Source organism: Eufriesea mexicana, unplaced genomic scaffold (genome assembly GCF_001483705.2).
Source record: "Eufriesea mexicana isolate 0111107269 unplaced genomic scaffold, ASM148370v2 scaffold2021, whole genome shotgun sequence".
Classification (NCBI taxonomy): domain Eukaryota; kingdom Metazoa; phylum Arthropoda; class Insecta; order Hymenoptera; family Apidae; genus Eufriesea; species Eufriesea mexicana.
This window is the reverse complement of record NW_016910121.1, coordinates 367,906-383,266: the sequence shown is the minus strand read 5'-3', so window position 1 is coordinate 383,266 and position 15,361 is coordinate 367,906. Positions and strand designations below refer to the sequence as shown.

Sequence of the window (15,361 nt, the reverse complement as noted above, 5' to 3'; positions counted from 1 at the left end):
ATTCCTGCAACTTCTGTCGCGTGCACTGTGGAACGAGGAGAGATACTTGCTCTTTCTCATTGACAGGGTAGAGAAGTATCGCGGTACAGTGATAACACTTAAACCGTTTACGAAACACGTACTATTGAAGGATGATGTGCCAACATAACCAACAAAAGTGGAATAACAATATGATGGAATAACTGCTTGCTGGAGGAAGATGAAACTGTCTGAAGTTACTTGTCAGATAATTATAAAACATGTTTACAAGTAGGGTTGCGGCGACAGAATATTTTATCAAGCTCCAGTACTATCTTCAATCTGACTGTGTTGTACAAAAGTAATGACAATATACCGAAGTCAAGAGAGTGATAACAAGTGGAAATCTAAAGATACAAATATATGCAGAAGAATAAATCACATGAATAAAATTCCATTGAGATTCTATTCATCAACATTTTTAACTCCTAGTGTAATCAAGCTATACGAACTCACATTACTTAATAATTTTCGATACACAATCACAAACATCCCCATCCATATGTATTCACATGTCGAATTAATCCCATCCTACCATAATACATTGAACGATCCCCTGAACCGAGGGTTAAGCAAAACAGATATCGAGAGAAAGGGACGCTGTGTTTCTGCTATGTGTAGCATATTTCCTGGTTGGTAAAACGTTCGCGTCATAGCAACTATCGCATAACTCCCGACGTTGCTGCAGAAACGACGGCGAAGGAACCGGAAGAAGGTGTCGTCTCGTCACCTTACTCGAGCAAATACGACGCAAATTCGATACGAGAGGCATCCCGCCTCGGTCGACCTGACGCTCGCGTCGAGAATGAGATACGGCACGACTACACCTGGGAATAGTCGAGCTTTCTCCTTCCACACCCCTTCTCCTCGTTCCAGCGCCTACGCCCCTTCTCTGGCACTCGCCTATGCCTCTTGCCCCTCTTTCACCTTCCATCTTTCCACCTGCCTTTCACGATAACGCGTCGACCAAAGTAACACGTCGGTTTGACTGATGTCGCCTGGCGACGTAAACGCCCTCGGGGAGATGCCTTCCGGTTTGATGGCGCAACCGTTCTCCAGCTGTCTGTTGCCCCAGAAAGACACGCGAACTGCAACGCCGACAAAGATCGACCGATACCCTTGATTATCGTTGCTGGCACTTTGAGAAGATTATAAAAGTATGTATTTTCGATTCCTACAAGAAGAAAAGGTTACAGTTTACAGCTTTCGAGATTACATATAAGGTGAGAGACACGTAAGAATATATTCACAACTTTTCTAAAGAAATCGAGTAGTTTAGCACTAACCGGACTTTATACTTCTGTCAGCTGCTCTGCAGCTCTTATGGTATAACGGTGTGTTGTAATTTTCCGTCTCCAAGAGAGAATATAATTTTCTCCCTATTTCTGACAAGGGGATATAAACAGGTTTTCGTTTCCTTTTGCAGTTTAGTGACACTGTCTGATGTCCACTTGCATAAACCAATAAGAAAATTTCGCTTACAATCTCTCAGTTGTAGAACGTTGAACTCACCTCACCCAACTTATTAAAAATCACAGGTAGAAAAATACTTTGATATAAATTGTAAACTTAGAAAATACCTGAGTCATCTTTACTTTTAATCTTCGTGATTAATCTAACACGTACTTCATTATTCTTTATCGAATGATAAAACTCAAAATTTCAGTCAAACTTCTTTCATTGGAGTTATTGCGAACTCTTTAGAAAACGACATTAAGCAAATTTCTCGATGAATATAAACTTCTTCCGTATTGCTGGACACGCTGAAGAGATAGCATCTCAGCAGAAATTCGCGTTTTACGCGCCGATGGTGTTTCTCGATTGCCCGCATAAAGCAAGCGAAACTTTTTATCGAAATCCCCCTGCTTCTGATTTCAGAGATATTCCTTGCAGAGATAAGAGCGTGCTTCTTCGGTCGTTGACTCGACGGTAAAATATTATTTCCGCCTGTATATACTCGCTCTCGTCCTTCCTAAAGCACCGTGTCTCGAACGCGTGTTAGGTGCAGCGCAAAGGACCGACGCTCCTCATCCTATCCGCTCTCGTTCTTTCTTTCTTTTTTTTTCTTTACAAGCTGAAGAGCGAGGGTGGATCAAAAGGACGCGGCTTCTCGACGGGACGCTCATATGGGAATACACAATGCCAGAGCATAATGGTAAACGTACTGTCAAAACTGCAGCCGACTTCAGATCTATCCACACTCTACTAGCAATGCTTTTGCTTTGCCTAAAACATACAAACAGACTTTTGATTGATTTTTATTTATTTTTGGCTTCTCTATATACTTACTTATTGAAGGAACAGATTTTCTAGCGTGTTCAAATGGTATATTAAAAGTGATTCACTCAATGCTTGGCAAAATATAGATAAAAATAGTACAACAGACGAATGCTTTCATATTTAAAACTGCCTGGAATTAATTTATTTAAGAATTTCTCCCAAAAGTGATATAATGAGCTGGCTGAGCTTCAGATTTTGTACTGTCAGGTCATCTTCCTCTGAAAAGAAAGAATTAAAATTTTTATTTAATAGTGTATTCTATTAACGAAATTTTCAGTAAAATATAGTACATGGTTAAAATAATACAGACTTTCCAAAGTAATAGCGACTTAAATGAAAGATATGAGAACTATTAACTATAAAAATGTTTAAAAGTGGTTATACTTATGTATCTGCTACAAACTAGAAATCTGAGACGAATAAGTAATTCATGGAAGATACATTTTTAATGATTTCCCACTTCTAGACATTCTTAACATCGAGATTCTTGAAAGCTGGATCGAGAAATGTCAGCGAGATGCTTCATAAATCCCATGGATTTTCCACGAGATCCGGTAAAGATTACTATCCTTTGATCCGGACAGGATATACGACTAACAGGTCGTCTGATGCGCGCTCTTTTAAGAGCCGTAGATGTCCTCTGAGATTGGATTTCAATTTCAGTTTTACGAACGTCAATTAATACGTTTTTCCTGTAAAATATTAGGAAAAATATTTTATCTCTGTAACGAGTATTATTTCAGAAAAATGATACTCAAATAAAATAACAGTGCTCCTAAATGTCGAATAATTTTTAAACGTAACAAAAGGTACTACCTTATTTTACAAATCTCAAATTAACAATTCTACATTTTGTTATATATACCTTTCACATCTTTCCATCAACTTTCAATTCCAGTATTTAATTCCTCCAAAATTATAACCAGAATAGATAGTTAATGTGCGATGCATTAAAAAATATTTTTTCATATTATTAGATCAAAATCCACATAAATTTCTTCCCAAAAAATCCCCTTGATGCCAATAAACAACAAAATTTCCTTTCCCTCGAGTTTCAAAGGAAAGTGATTTCGATAAAAGAATTAATAGGTCGATTATCCCGTTGGATAAGAGATTGTGCACGGTGTTTGCCATCTAAAAGGGAGGCGAAAGATTCCTATCTATCCGCGTTGGTCCATTCGACGACGGGTTCGCCTTCGCTCGGGTATTTGCTCCCGTAATCTTTTTATCCTTTTCCCCGTGTTCATGGTCTGCGGGATAGAGGAAAAGAAGGAGGCGGAGGAGCACGGTATCCAGCCAAGCCAAGGAGCAATATCGTTCTCCTTCAGGCGGCTGCTCATCTCCAGAGGACATCAGTTCCTCTGTTGCCTCCGCGATCTCTCTGTTCCGTCCTTCTCTTTCCTTTTTCGCTGTCCTCTTTCTTCTAACGTTTACTTTCCTCTTTCGAACGAAAGAGCATCCTTGGACTGCAAATTAGCCGGGATCCCAGCGAAGAAGCTTCGTGTGCCCTCTTCTGGTGTACGTGCGCGCGCGTGCGCACCATCCATACAACATCACCCCTCGGCTTTACTCCACGGCCCTCTAACACGGTTATGGGAGCGTCGTAAATAAAACGTGCACGTAGGATCTCCTTGCCAGAAGCATAGCAACAGTTTGCAGCTGTACTTACGAATCAGGCGACGTGGTTTGTTTTGTTGGCCTACTTTCTTGCAGCGGTTACACACTCCCCTTTGAAGGTTCGATCGGAGGTGGCTACATCTTTCTTGGCCCGAGGTCAATACGACGCGCTGAACCTTGGCAGGGGACATTGATCCCGATTCCTGGAATGGCCAGTGAAAGTGCAACAGAAGCGAGATGATGCAGCCCACCACCACGCGAATTAAGGTCCAAGTTAGTTTCTCCTGCTGGCTCCTGCAAGAGGCATGCATTTTAGAAATGAAGCAACTGTGGGATTTATTGAAAGGCTCGATTCGATATTATTGAAACAGATCGACTTGAAGAAATGACAGAAGATTAATATGAATGGAAAATCTGCTGATAATGCTTTTTGCTAAATTAGATTGGTATTCCATATTCTGTGTCCCATGTTATCAGGATATACATGTCATGTCTTATAAAATTTGTTATTTTATAAATATACAAAATACCCTACAGAACATTTGTTGTTTGACCAAATCATCATTGCAGTTGCATAATTGAAATCAAAGAAAAGAAAGTGCCATAACTGTCAAAGTGGAAAGTTTAGAGAGCAAAGTAACTCACATATGAGAAAACGTATTAAGAAACCAAAATTTGTAGAAGGAATAGAATAAATATTATTCTAATTAGAATATTCCATAAAGCGCTTGGAGAAAGCACATCCCTGAATGTTATAATTTTAACAAATTTTAATGAATACCTAAATAGACGTGTGTTGTATAAGGGGCTGAAACATCACTAAAGGTGAAGGTAGCAGGATGAGAGAGAAAATATAAAACGGAAGGTCTCTGCCCAACAGCGAGTAAACTCATCAACAAGGCTTCCTAACAGACTCGTGCCTTAGATGCTTAGATAGTAGGGGTTATATCAGAGGATGCATTTGTATGAGGAGGTCGTATTACCCTGATGACGTGTTTTGGAAACCTACCACCAACGTAGTACATAAATAACCGATCCTTATTATACAATAATATGCAAATAACAAAGAGCAAAAGAACTTAAAGAAAAATCACAAAAAAATAGTCCATTTCTTTGACTAATAGTATAAAACAATTAGTCACGTTACAGATATACCATGGTTTGATTTTTCTTAAGCTAAAATAGTTTACAAGATTATATTAATATACAAATTGTATTAATCAACAACGAATCAGCTTCCAAGTAAGCGAATTTTCATACAACTAAACAAGGAACAGACCACCGAGTTCGGAGTACTTAAAATATAGCAGATTATAATTCCAAGAACAGCGTTTCGTCTGCAAAAGACTGTTCGCGAGGTTTTCGAAGAACAACGTTTCCTCGTAACCGCGAGCATAAAGTTCGAAGCAAAGAGGAGTGCGGCGCTACCCAGAACATGGTAAAATATTACGAGTCTTTGTAGGCGAAATGTATGTTTTCCGGTGTTGTTACTTTCAGCCGCGACAAGAGATGCAAAACGATTGTTGGTTTTATGCGACGCAATAAAGTTTTCCGTCGCAGGACGAGGCTGCCTCTTTTGTAGGGAACTTCGCGCTCGTGATAAATGAATTTGCCGTGTAAAGCGTAACCGCCTAATGCGTTAATTAAAAAACTTTCGCCGACTTTTGCGACTCGTTACAGTGATATCATTGTCTCGAAATTATCATGGCAGGACGACTTTAATGCGAGGGTCCACAAAAGAAACAGCTTATCGTGATAATTGACTTCTTTTCACGGCCATCTTTGTCAAGAGTATCTCATGATTGCTGTACCAAGTCTTCGTTTAAAATTTACCAAGAAATATTCTGATATAGCCCTCCAACGGTAGATTTTTGTAGGATTTAGAACGTGTTCGTATTCAGAGGCCATTTCTGAACAATTATTCGTGTGGGTGATTTTTGAGCATTCAACTAAGACAAGAAAAATAAGTATGTGAGAGATAATGATATAACGTATAAAATACAATAATAAATTTTTTTTGTTTTTAATACTTACATTAGTACCAAATAAATTGTAAGAATTAGTGGGGATAGCAGCACAGTCTAACAGTCGTTTAAAGTCAGAAACCAATGCCAGAATTGCTGACTTCAAATGTGTATTTAAATACCTAAACATACACATAAATAATAATAATTAAAGTGGTACAATAACTATAAATAAGTATATATAATTAAGTTCTTATTGGAGTAAAAATTAATATACAAGGGCTGCATATTTTGAGTAAGGACCAAAATAAAAAGTCTGAAACAGGTGATTCTGACCCTTCTGGTAGTTCTGATATTAAAGGAGTATGAATACTTCTGCTACTGACTGTATGCCGACGGAATATGCGCAATGAATCGGTTACACGAATAGTCGTAAATATTCCGCTCGTACATTTTCAATTATTCCGGTTTATTGTTCTCGTTAAGATCGATTTCAAATTATGCTAATAAATTCTACCGTAAGATTTAACCCTCTGAAGAACTAATTAAAACTTTTCTAATTCCACCTACTTCTAATTACAGCAAAATCGCGTCCGAACGTTTACGACCACCGATTTCACGTGGAAACTGTAAATTCATTCGCCGGATTATTGATTCGACAGTCAGGAAACTTTCTGAATGATCTGCCCTGAAAACGTCCCCGTTTAGCTTGAAATTAGCTCACACAGTTCCACGAGAGTTAATTACGATGCCTATACTTGGAATATCTACATAATTAACTGTATTAATTATAAAATGGATATTTAATTTAGCAAATGAACAAAAATAGAAATAAAACTGCGAAGAAGTTGAGAAGTTTGAAAATATACGTATTTACCAAGTAATAAAAGAAAATCTAAGATAAAACATTAACATACGTATAATTAAAATCAAAATCTCGATTTCAGTATCAATATATTAACAATTGAAACTGTTCCTAGTCATTCTCTAAACTGTTTTGACACATCCGCCATTTTAAATTTACGTCACTACCGCCATCTTGAAAGTAGCGATTAATATTTAAACAAGATTCGTAGCTCTTCGTCCACATTATCCATAATTATCTATAATCGCAAACAAACTTTTTAAACTATTACCACAACTTCCACCGTTCCTCGTTCAAGATCAACAACGCCGCAATCGTACTCCCTCGCGAATCAAACTTTCCGTTTAGCTTACGTTGCCATCGAACGCAACAAAAGCGTGCCGGCAATCGCCAGACAATTCTCCTTCGATCAGTCATTTTACCCGCCACCGAAAGCTGATTCAATAGCCGTCCCGGCAAGATACTTAAAACGATTCCCATCTGACTGGTCCCATCGATGCCATTGTGTACCCAATATCTACGACATGCCACAATCGAAACCCAGGCTTTTCGATTGTTCCCATCGCGTTAATGAATCCCATTACACGTCTCGTTCGCCTATCGAGTCACGTGGGTAACCGAAAATGTCGAGCAGAGACAGCGACAACTGGCGGCGATATCGGCTCGTCTAAGAGAGACACCACACGTGGCGAAACAGAGAAATAACCCAGTCAGCCACGTGTGCCAGCCGGCAACACGGCCAATTGTGCGTTACGCACTAGATATGGACGTGCTCGCACAAGAGGGGTTGCCTGGCTGCCTTAACGCCGCCAATTCGTAAGGCTCGACTACGCGCGTGCACCTCCTCTCTGTCTCTCTCCGTGGCGTCATTTCCGGCTGACACCGGTATTGTGCAGACTACATTGTCCCCGCGTGTATTCAATGAGACGGCCCGCGGCAACTAACCGTCAGGGGGGCAGGGGACAGCCGGAGAAACTGCGCGAGCAGCAGAGATGCCGCTCTGCTCTACCGACTGCCTCGGCTCGTAAGCGAACGAGCTTCCTTGGAACAATGAATTGTTCTGGAAGATGTCATTGTCCGATCGCTCGCGGGCCCTGTCGCGTTTCGCATAGTAAACTCTCGCCCCTCTCCCCTGGCCCTAACCCCCAGCCACCGACCAAGTCGCCGTCCGATATACACGTAGTGATCAACCTCTTGTTTCGCGACTTAATTTTCTGCTTATCGATCAAGTACGACGATCCGCAGAAGGATCGAGCAAAGGCAACTTCGTCGCGTCAGTTCGTGAGCAATTTCAGAAATTCGTATCTGCCATGTCTCTGTAAGAGATACAGTATGTTCGTGCTTTTTTGATGTATGGCTTGGATATTAAAAACGGCGAACGCGCTCGCGACGCGAGTGTACTGGATGAGGGTGTGGTTACCGAAAGAGAAGCACATGGAAAGAAATATTTTCTTAAAGCCGAACACCGAAATTTTTGAAATCAGTCGAATATAATCTTTTAATATACGCCTATGCAACCGATTATTATTTTCCGATAGACCTCATTACCTTTTCCTTTTTTTATATCCTTTAATTAGTAAAAGACAAAAAAGCGTGTATTTTTTGAGCTGATATTACTAATGCAGATACAGGGGAAACTTAATATTCGTGTGTACGAATCGAAAAATAACTGGCGGAAACTCAAAGCGTCCGCTAGGGTAACTTTTATTTCCGATTCCACAAATATGCTCTATAGGATATGTAGAGCCGCCACTCATGCTTCAATGTTCACGGCTCTTATCGCGGCAAAAGATTCAATGCGCGGTAAGTTCGACGAGATGATTTCATTGCGAGCACAGCCGATATGGTCTGTTACACAGAATGAATAGTCTCGATTATATCAATGGTTGGCGTAAAATTTGAACTCCTGCAATAACGACGAATTTTTATTCGCTACCGCAGAGTAGCGCTTCGATCGCGGGGGCCAATATTAATACGCGCATAACGAACCGAATGTCGTTTATATTTTAATGCAGAAAAGTGTTCCTGAAATCGGAAGTACGTGGTGAATGGCTGAACGGAATCACGTTTTCATCGGAACATTTTGTTCGTGCGGACATCAGCGATTTCTACGCGAAATTTCCTGTAAATTTTCTTCGAGATCCACCATTTAATGAAACATGCCGTTCAAATATTCAACACGTTTCTAATATGAAATAATCGACGACATCAGCGATTTTTATCGACAAGTGCATATTTTAAGAAAATTATTTTTCTTCTCGTTTCTCATGAATAGAAAAAACAATTATGAATTGAAAGAAGGTTGATACAAAACGTTGAAAGAGATTTGTTGCTGGTAACAACCGATTACGCCTAATCCAAACTAAACAACGCGTCACGCTTAAATTTAAAATGAAATTCTCCAAAAACTAACATAAAGCAAAATTCATTTAAATTCACATTATAAATAAACATTCGTGAATCACGTTAAACTCAAATTTTAATGAAAAAGTTTAAATTGAACGTGATAAAAAATCTAAATTCAATTTATCTGCTTTCATAAAAGATTAATTGAGATAGCCATTATTAAGCTTTGTAAAGAACAGAAAATCGGTAAACATTTTAAAAAAGCTCAAATTATCGGACCTACAACTCCTAAAGTCAAATATACATGCCATTAGATTAAAGTCATCTACACAAGATTCATATAGCCACCCTGCAAGCTTATATCCTTCATAATTGAAACTTCCCTTGCACCACGGTATATGTAATACGTAAGCAAGGGACATGTCTTTAATACGGTCTGATACGTGTTCAGACGTTCGTTGGAGCGGCGGAGATTCAAATACTGGCAGCATGACGGCAGACAGTAATATTCCGTTTTCGTCGACAGAGCGAGTCCGCGAATTAGCACGACGTTACTACGGCAAGTGCTCGACTCGATGGGAAGTAATATTGTCCGAGCGCCGGCACGGGGTCCTGTTTCAACCACTTCGGCTCCTTTAAACAACGGGCTCCACGCCAAAACTGCCAATCCTATCCAGACCGACTCGGCTCGGAGATTCCTGAGGAGTTTCTGCATTCGCGTCACGGCGCTCGGTTAAATCCAAAGATACGTGGAACGCGGGGAAAATGAATTCGCTCACGGTATCGTCTGCGTGGAACACAGGGTGCTTGTGGTTTCTAATGAATTTTTACTATTCGAGGCAAACGTTCTCTTCGCATTTTGCATGTGCTTCTCTTCCAGGCGAAATATCACGTGCATGTAGTCAAACATACGTGGTGTTCAATGAATCACTGTATAAGTGAAAAGGTGATTTATTATAGAAAATTAAATGTAAATATATTCTTTAAACATTTTTGCGAGTTAATTAAATAAATATACAACGCAATAGTACAAGTACCTGTAACATGTTCGATTGAAATATCCACAATACGACATATGTCACTCTAACCTCAAATATATGTCAAAATAACCTGGCTTGGAAGAAAAATCTAAAATAAACAAATTTTGATTTTAGTATGATAAAAAAGCAGAAACTAGGAAAAAAGGAAACATACCTTTAGCATCCTTCTGCCTCGATCTCATCATTTCACTTGTTTCAAAACTATCTCGACCCTGGTTCGAGCAATAACTCAACTGCCGCGCAGCACGTCTCGGTCGGTAAAAACTGACGTGATACAAATTGTACCTGCATGGCCTACATAAATCATCTCTATCTTTCCTTCGACGATGGACTGTATTCCCTTCGGCTCTATGTATCTAGAAATCAACATTATTTTCGACAAGTTACACATTTCAATTATGACTATGAAATATAATACGCGTAAACGTCATTCTCTTTCTTCCATCTTCTAACGCGCTGAGAGAGTAATCTGGTGGCTGTCTCGAGAAATTACGTGACTCGAGATACTTTGCCGTTCGAGCAAGTAACATGATACAACGATATACCGGATAGACCGGGCGACCATTAGCGTAAATTCAGAACAGAAAACTGTAGAAAGAACAACGAGGCGAAGTAGGAAGATATAAGAGAATTGATATTGCCTTAATGTACTTACTTTTTCGGTCGATAGTTACTTGTCTTCCACTAAAGTTTTTCACTAGATGTACACAATAATTCATCACTATTTTTCACCGTATCCCAAAGTCTTCGCATTTTTCTCGATTAATGCTCTCACACGCACGTTCATTCAGCACTATAGCGATCCTTTACCTTTTTATCCTTAACGAGCTCAACATTGTCCTAATAAAATCTGATAAAAAGTCGGATATTGCGAGAAACGAATTGCAATATAGCGCTCGCGATATATTACAACGAAATTGCTTCATTTTTCACTTTGCCTTTAATGGCGAGTCTTGTTGGATAATGTCAACGTAAAGAAATTTATTTCACAGTGCCGTTATTTTTTTGTTGTATTTTATTATAAATACGGAAGACTGAGATCAGTTAAATAATTTAGAATTATTATTAGTGCTATTTCATGAACTCAAAAATAACTGACAGTAACGAGAAAGAACGGATATTTTAAAAATTACTGGAAGCGTAACAAACATCGATATCTTCACAAATTTCGGCTCTTGATAACTGATACACAAACTAAGAATATTTTGAAATTATTTCGAGAACCGAAATCAATTTTATAATAGTTCTCAGCCATGCATGAATCGTATAAAATTTACGCAATAGGTTGAATATTTGATAATTTAAGTAATATGAATGGACACCACGAATCAAATACTATGCAAATAACTGGTATCCATATTACCATGGAGAACTGTATCCCTAATGAATAGCAAACTCTTAGTTGTGTTTCTGTCAACAAATTAACACGATAGGCAACGTTTACTGTAAACAAATCAATATGTGTGTTCGATCGATGCAAACCCTCTATCACCAATGTAATTTCAAGATAAATGCACTTCTAATAAGACACCAAAGCATCTAAACATTAAATAAATCACCGTCTATAACAATTATCTGAACACTGCACTGACAGAATATTTTTCAACGGATCATATCGTATTTAACGTCGCGAAGGTTATTCCGGCTTCCACATACGTCTAATCACGTATACTGATCGCGAACTACCACTACTAACACTATCCTGTCAACGCAATATTCTTCTTAGATCTAAACTCTTCTCTGATTGGCGCAGAGATCCGTCGCGTGATTTTTCATCTGTCCTGTTATTGGTCAAGAATAACGCGTGATTAAGTGTCGAATAATTTTAGCGAATTAGGTGTTCCGATACATCGAATGGTTGGCTTTTGTTTCTCTGCCTATTAACATTGCTTGCTAATTTAGTTTGAAACGGTCGTCCATCTTTGCAAGTTGTGTATTCCCTTCGTTTAGAATTTCGTAAAGACTCGGTAAGAAAATTGAGCTAAACGCGAGTGTGACATGCGAGAACCGTGGCCGGTAGGCAGAACGAAACGTAAACAATACGGGTCAGGCTCATGGTTAATTTTCGTCGCCGCTTTGTGCCTCAGTTACGTGTTATTCTTCGTCGCGTTCGGACAAGTCTCGACGTGTGACGCAGTTGATTATGCCACACCCCATCGGAAGTGAAATGATAGGGTAGAGTAAGGATCTAATATGCTCTTTCGAGTCAGTTTGTGCGTAAATCCTGTGAATATTCAGTTTATATTTTAAAGGTGAACTGTGTAGCTCTTAAAATATTTTTCTGTGACGTTGAATGTGTTCATTTGTATGTGTATATACGTAGCAGTGGAAAGTCAACCAAGCATGGGCGGAACATCACAGTGGTAAGTCAGATACGTTATCCTATTCCAATTTGCACTGAAAATGATTTCTGGGAGAATTTATATTATTTTATCATTACATTTCATTACGAGGGGTTATGCACTGGGCAATTGAATATAAATATAAATTCCTTTAAATCATTTTTCACGCGTACTTTTCGTTATTCGTATTTGCATATCATTCGTACTTGAATGCGTTGCAATTTGTTACACTGTATTAATTAAATATTTCAAAGCAATTTTTCGCAAAATGTGTTGAAAAATTATGCATATATAACGTAAACAACAAATACGATATAGGATGCATTTCGTGTATCGAATATTTTATATAAAATCATATTTAATCGTCCAATTTTAAATGATATTAGTATTAGTTTTATAAACTATATTCGATACAGTTTTCTTATTGCGTTAGTGCTTCGTTAGTTCTGTATACGTGTGTTTTCTCTAGTAACAAATCAGTCTCGCGGAATAGTTAATTATGTAGAGAAGCAGTTTGATACACAGAAGGCAGAGAAAACGGATAGGCCGTTAATAAAAGTTTTAACATTTCGCGGATCGAAAATAAGTCTTGCCCGCTTCTCTGCGGCCATTCCCTCTGTTATCCGTCCAAAGAGCAACTGAAAGCGATGAAAAATTGACTCCACTCGTTGAGCCGTGGCAAAGTTGCCGGAACTTCCGGCGACTTTCCTCTTCTTGCTTAAAAAAAACTCTCGGGGATGAGAGCGGGATAGCAAAATCGAGAAAAAGGAGGGCAAAAAGCCACGGTGGGGTAGACTTAGGGTGTTCCAGTTCGACAAGCAGAAGAGCGAAGTTTCGGCTCGTTAGTAGTTAGAAGAGTCGATAGAAATTTCGAAAGCATCAGATTTCCCCTAGACTTCGTTTTATCCATACGTACTCGCATTAACGTCTTCCAAATTATAAATTCAAATTACGTCACGGGAATAAGAGTGCTCGTTGTCTTTGAGTTATTAGTATCATTAAGATAAGTCAAGCGGAAAGTAAAATCGTCAAAGATAAATTATTTCGATGGAAATAATATCGAAAATCGTTACGTGACTTCCACGCGATTTTTCGCCGACGCAAAGTCAATTTATGTCTATATACATACACGCCCGATCAAAGGACCGTCCCAGGTATATCAGTGCTTAAATAGGTCGCCATTTCAACCGGACCTCGATCCCTCGAAATTTTCAGTCAGCCATATACATATCTTATATAGTGGTTACACGTACAGTATAGCTAATAGAATTATTGCAATTATTTTGATCATTGCCGATAGCGATATTTGATCTATTTACTGTAGTATATGAGAATACAGTTTTACTGTATCGTATATAGTAAATAGGTCCATTAATATTTTATTATTTATCTTACTATACTGTAGGTGAGCGGCTACGTGTACAGTATAGCTAATAGAATTATTACAATTATTTTGATCATTACATAGCGATATTTGATCTATTTACTGTAGTATATGAGAATACAGTTTTACTGTATCGTATATAGTAAATAGGTCCATTAATATTTTATCATTTATCTTACTATACTGTAGGTGAGCGGCTACGTGTACAGTATAGCTAATAGAATTAATACAATTCTTACGCCATGGCGAGTGATAAATCATTAGCATCGGCGAATCCATTAACATGGTTCGGTTAACAAAGCACATCGAACGTAACGAACTGAGCAGCGAAGGGATGCCATTCGTTAGACGGAAAAGAACGTAACCGTGAGAGGTACATTGGCGTACTCTACCTAATTTCGGCCGACTATCGGCCACGATTCAATGCAAACCGTATAATTTTATCGGAATCGAAAACCGATAACGGTTACGCGGACGTCTGTTAGGCCGAACATGGGTGCGATTAATTATCCCCGAAAGTATACACGCAGAGTACGTTACGCTGACCACTTCTGTCGAACGTGGCAACGTACGGATAACCTTTTTCAATTTAATTTATTTCGTCTCGTTTTCTCGTATAGTCCGTACAAGAAATGCAGTGCTCTTTTAAAATCAGTGAAAACAAAGTGCAAGTACAGTGTCCGCTTAAATCTCCAACAATTATTCCCACCATTTCCGGAAAATCTTTACTCGCGTCATGGTAACGCGTGCTACAATCGACTAATTCCTGTAATAAATCTCTCCGCTTAAATATCCATGCTCGGTCCCAATTGGTGGACATTTAAGCGGACACTACTGTATTTCGATTCTAAGTTCGCGCGTTAACCGATAGTCGGCGCGCGGGAGCCAATCAGTGCCGTACGATGACAATTTGGAATCGGTTCTTTTATTGCCCCCTCTCGTTAACAATAGTTTACGAAATTTTTTTTTTTTAAATATTCCAAATATTAGTATTCGTAAATTGGTAGCAAGTGGTAGATAACGAATTAACAATAAGGTTCCAAGTTAATCGACAATATTTTTCATTTTATTCGATGCTAGATCTCCCTACAGCAAGAAACTCGAGACGTTCCGTGTCACATTCGCATGAATCGAATACAGTAACTTATAATCCGACAGTATTCCTCACGCGGACTATACTCGACTGTCTCTCCGATATCGCGCTACTACGCGCATATCTGTCTCTTTGAGATGAACACCATCCTCGAGGCAACCACCGGTAAAAGTCCAAGCAGGCAGGACTAAAAGAGGTCGACAACCCCGCCCTCGATAATTACCGTGGGTGGCGTGGGCGAAGCTCTTTCTCTCTTTTCCTTCTCCTTTTCTGTCTCGCCCTTTCTCTCGGCCTAGCCTGTCCTCCTCGTGGCCTCCCCATCCCCACTCCCTTTCCCGCGCTCCGTCTTCGTCGCTCCTTCGCGCGTCGCGTCCCCCTCTCTTTCTAGCCTCTTGTGGCTCTCTCTTTCCCT

The 15,361-nt window shown here is 39.2% G+C and overlaps 1 protein-coding gene and 2 long non-coding RNA genes across 15 annotated transcripts in view; 1 reads left to right on the top strand and 2 right to left on the bottom strand.

The window, feature by feature from the left end:
• Positions 1-15,361, top strand: part of Dscam2 (Down syndrome cell adhesion molecule 2) — a 141,454-nt gene that overhangs the window by 25,346 nt on the left and 100,747 nt on the right. The window contains exon 1 of one of the 13 annotated variants that reach the window (XM_017902827.1): positions 12,054-12,493. The exons of the other annotated variants lie outside the window; for them this stretch is intronic. The gene's annotated coding sequence lies outside the window, so the exon portion shown is untranslated. Of the gene's footprint in view, positions 1-12,053; positions 12,494-15,361 lie in introns of those variants that run through there. 13 annotated transcript variants of the gene reach the window in all.
• Positions 1,830-2,984, bottom strand: LOC108549458 (uncharacterized). The gene is made up of 3 exons (XR_001890333.1): positions 2,740-2,984; positions 2,308-2,516; positions 1,830-2,244 (listed from the first exon to the last, which is right to left on the bottom strand). It is a non-coding gene; the product is annotated as an uncharacterized LOC108549458 (long non-coding RNA).
• LOC108549453 (uncharacterized) lies at positions 3,394-10,860 on the bottom strand. The gene is made up of 7 exons (XR_001890329.1): positions 10,786-10,860; positions 10,285-10,486; positions 10,128-10,218; positions 5,950-6,061; positions 5,749-5,864; positions 3,968-4,209; positions 3,394-3,879 (listed from the first exon to the last, which is right to left on the bottom strand). It is a non-coding gene; the product is annotated as an uncharacterized LOC108549453 (long non-coding RNA).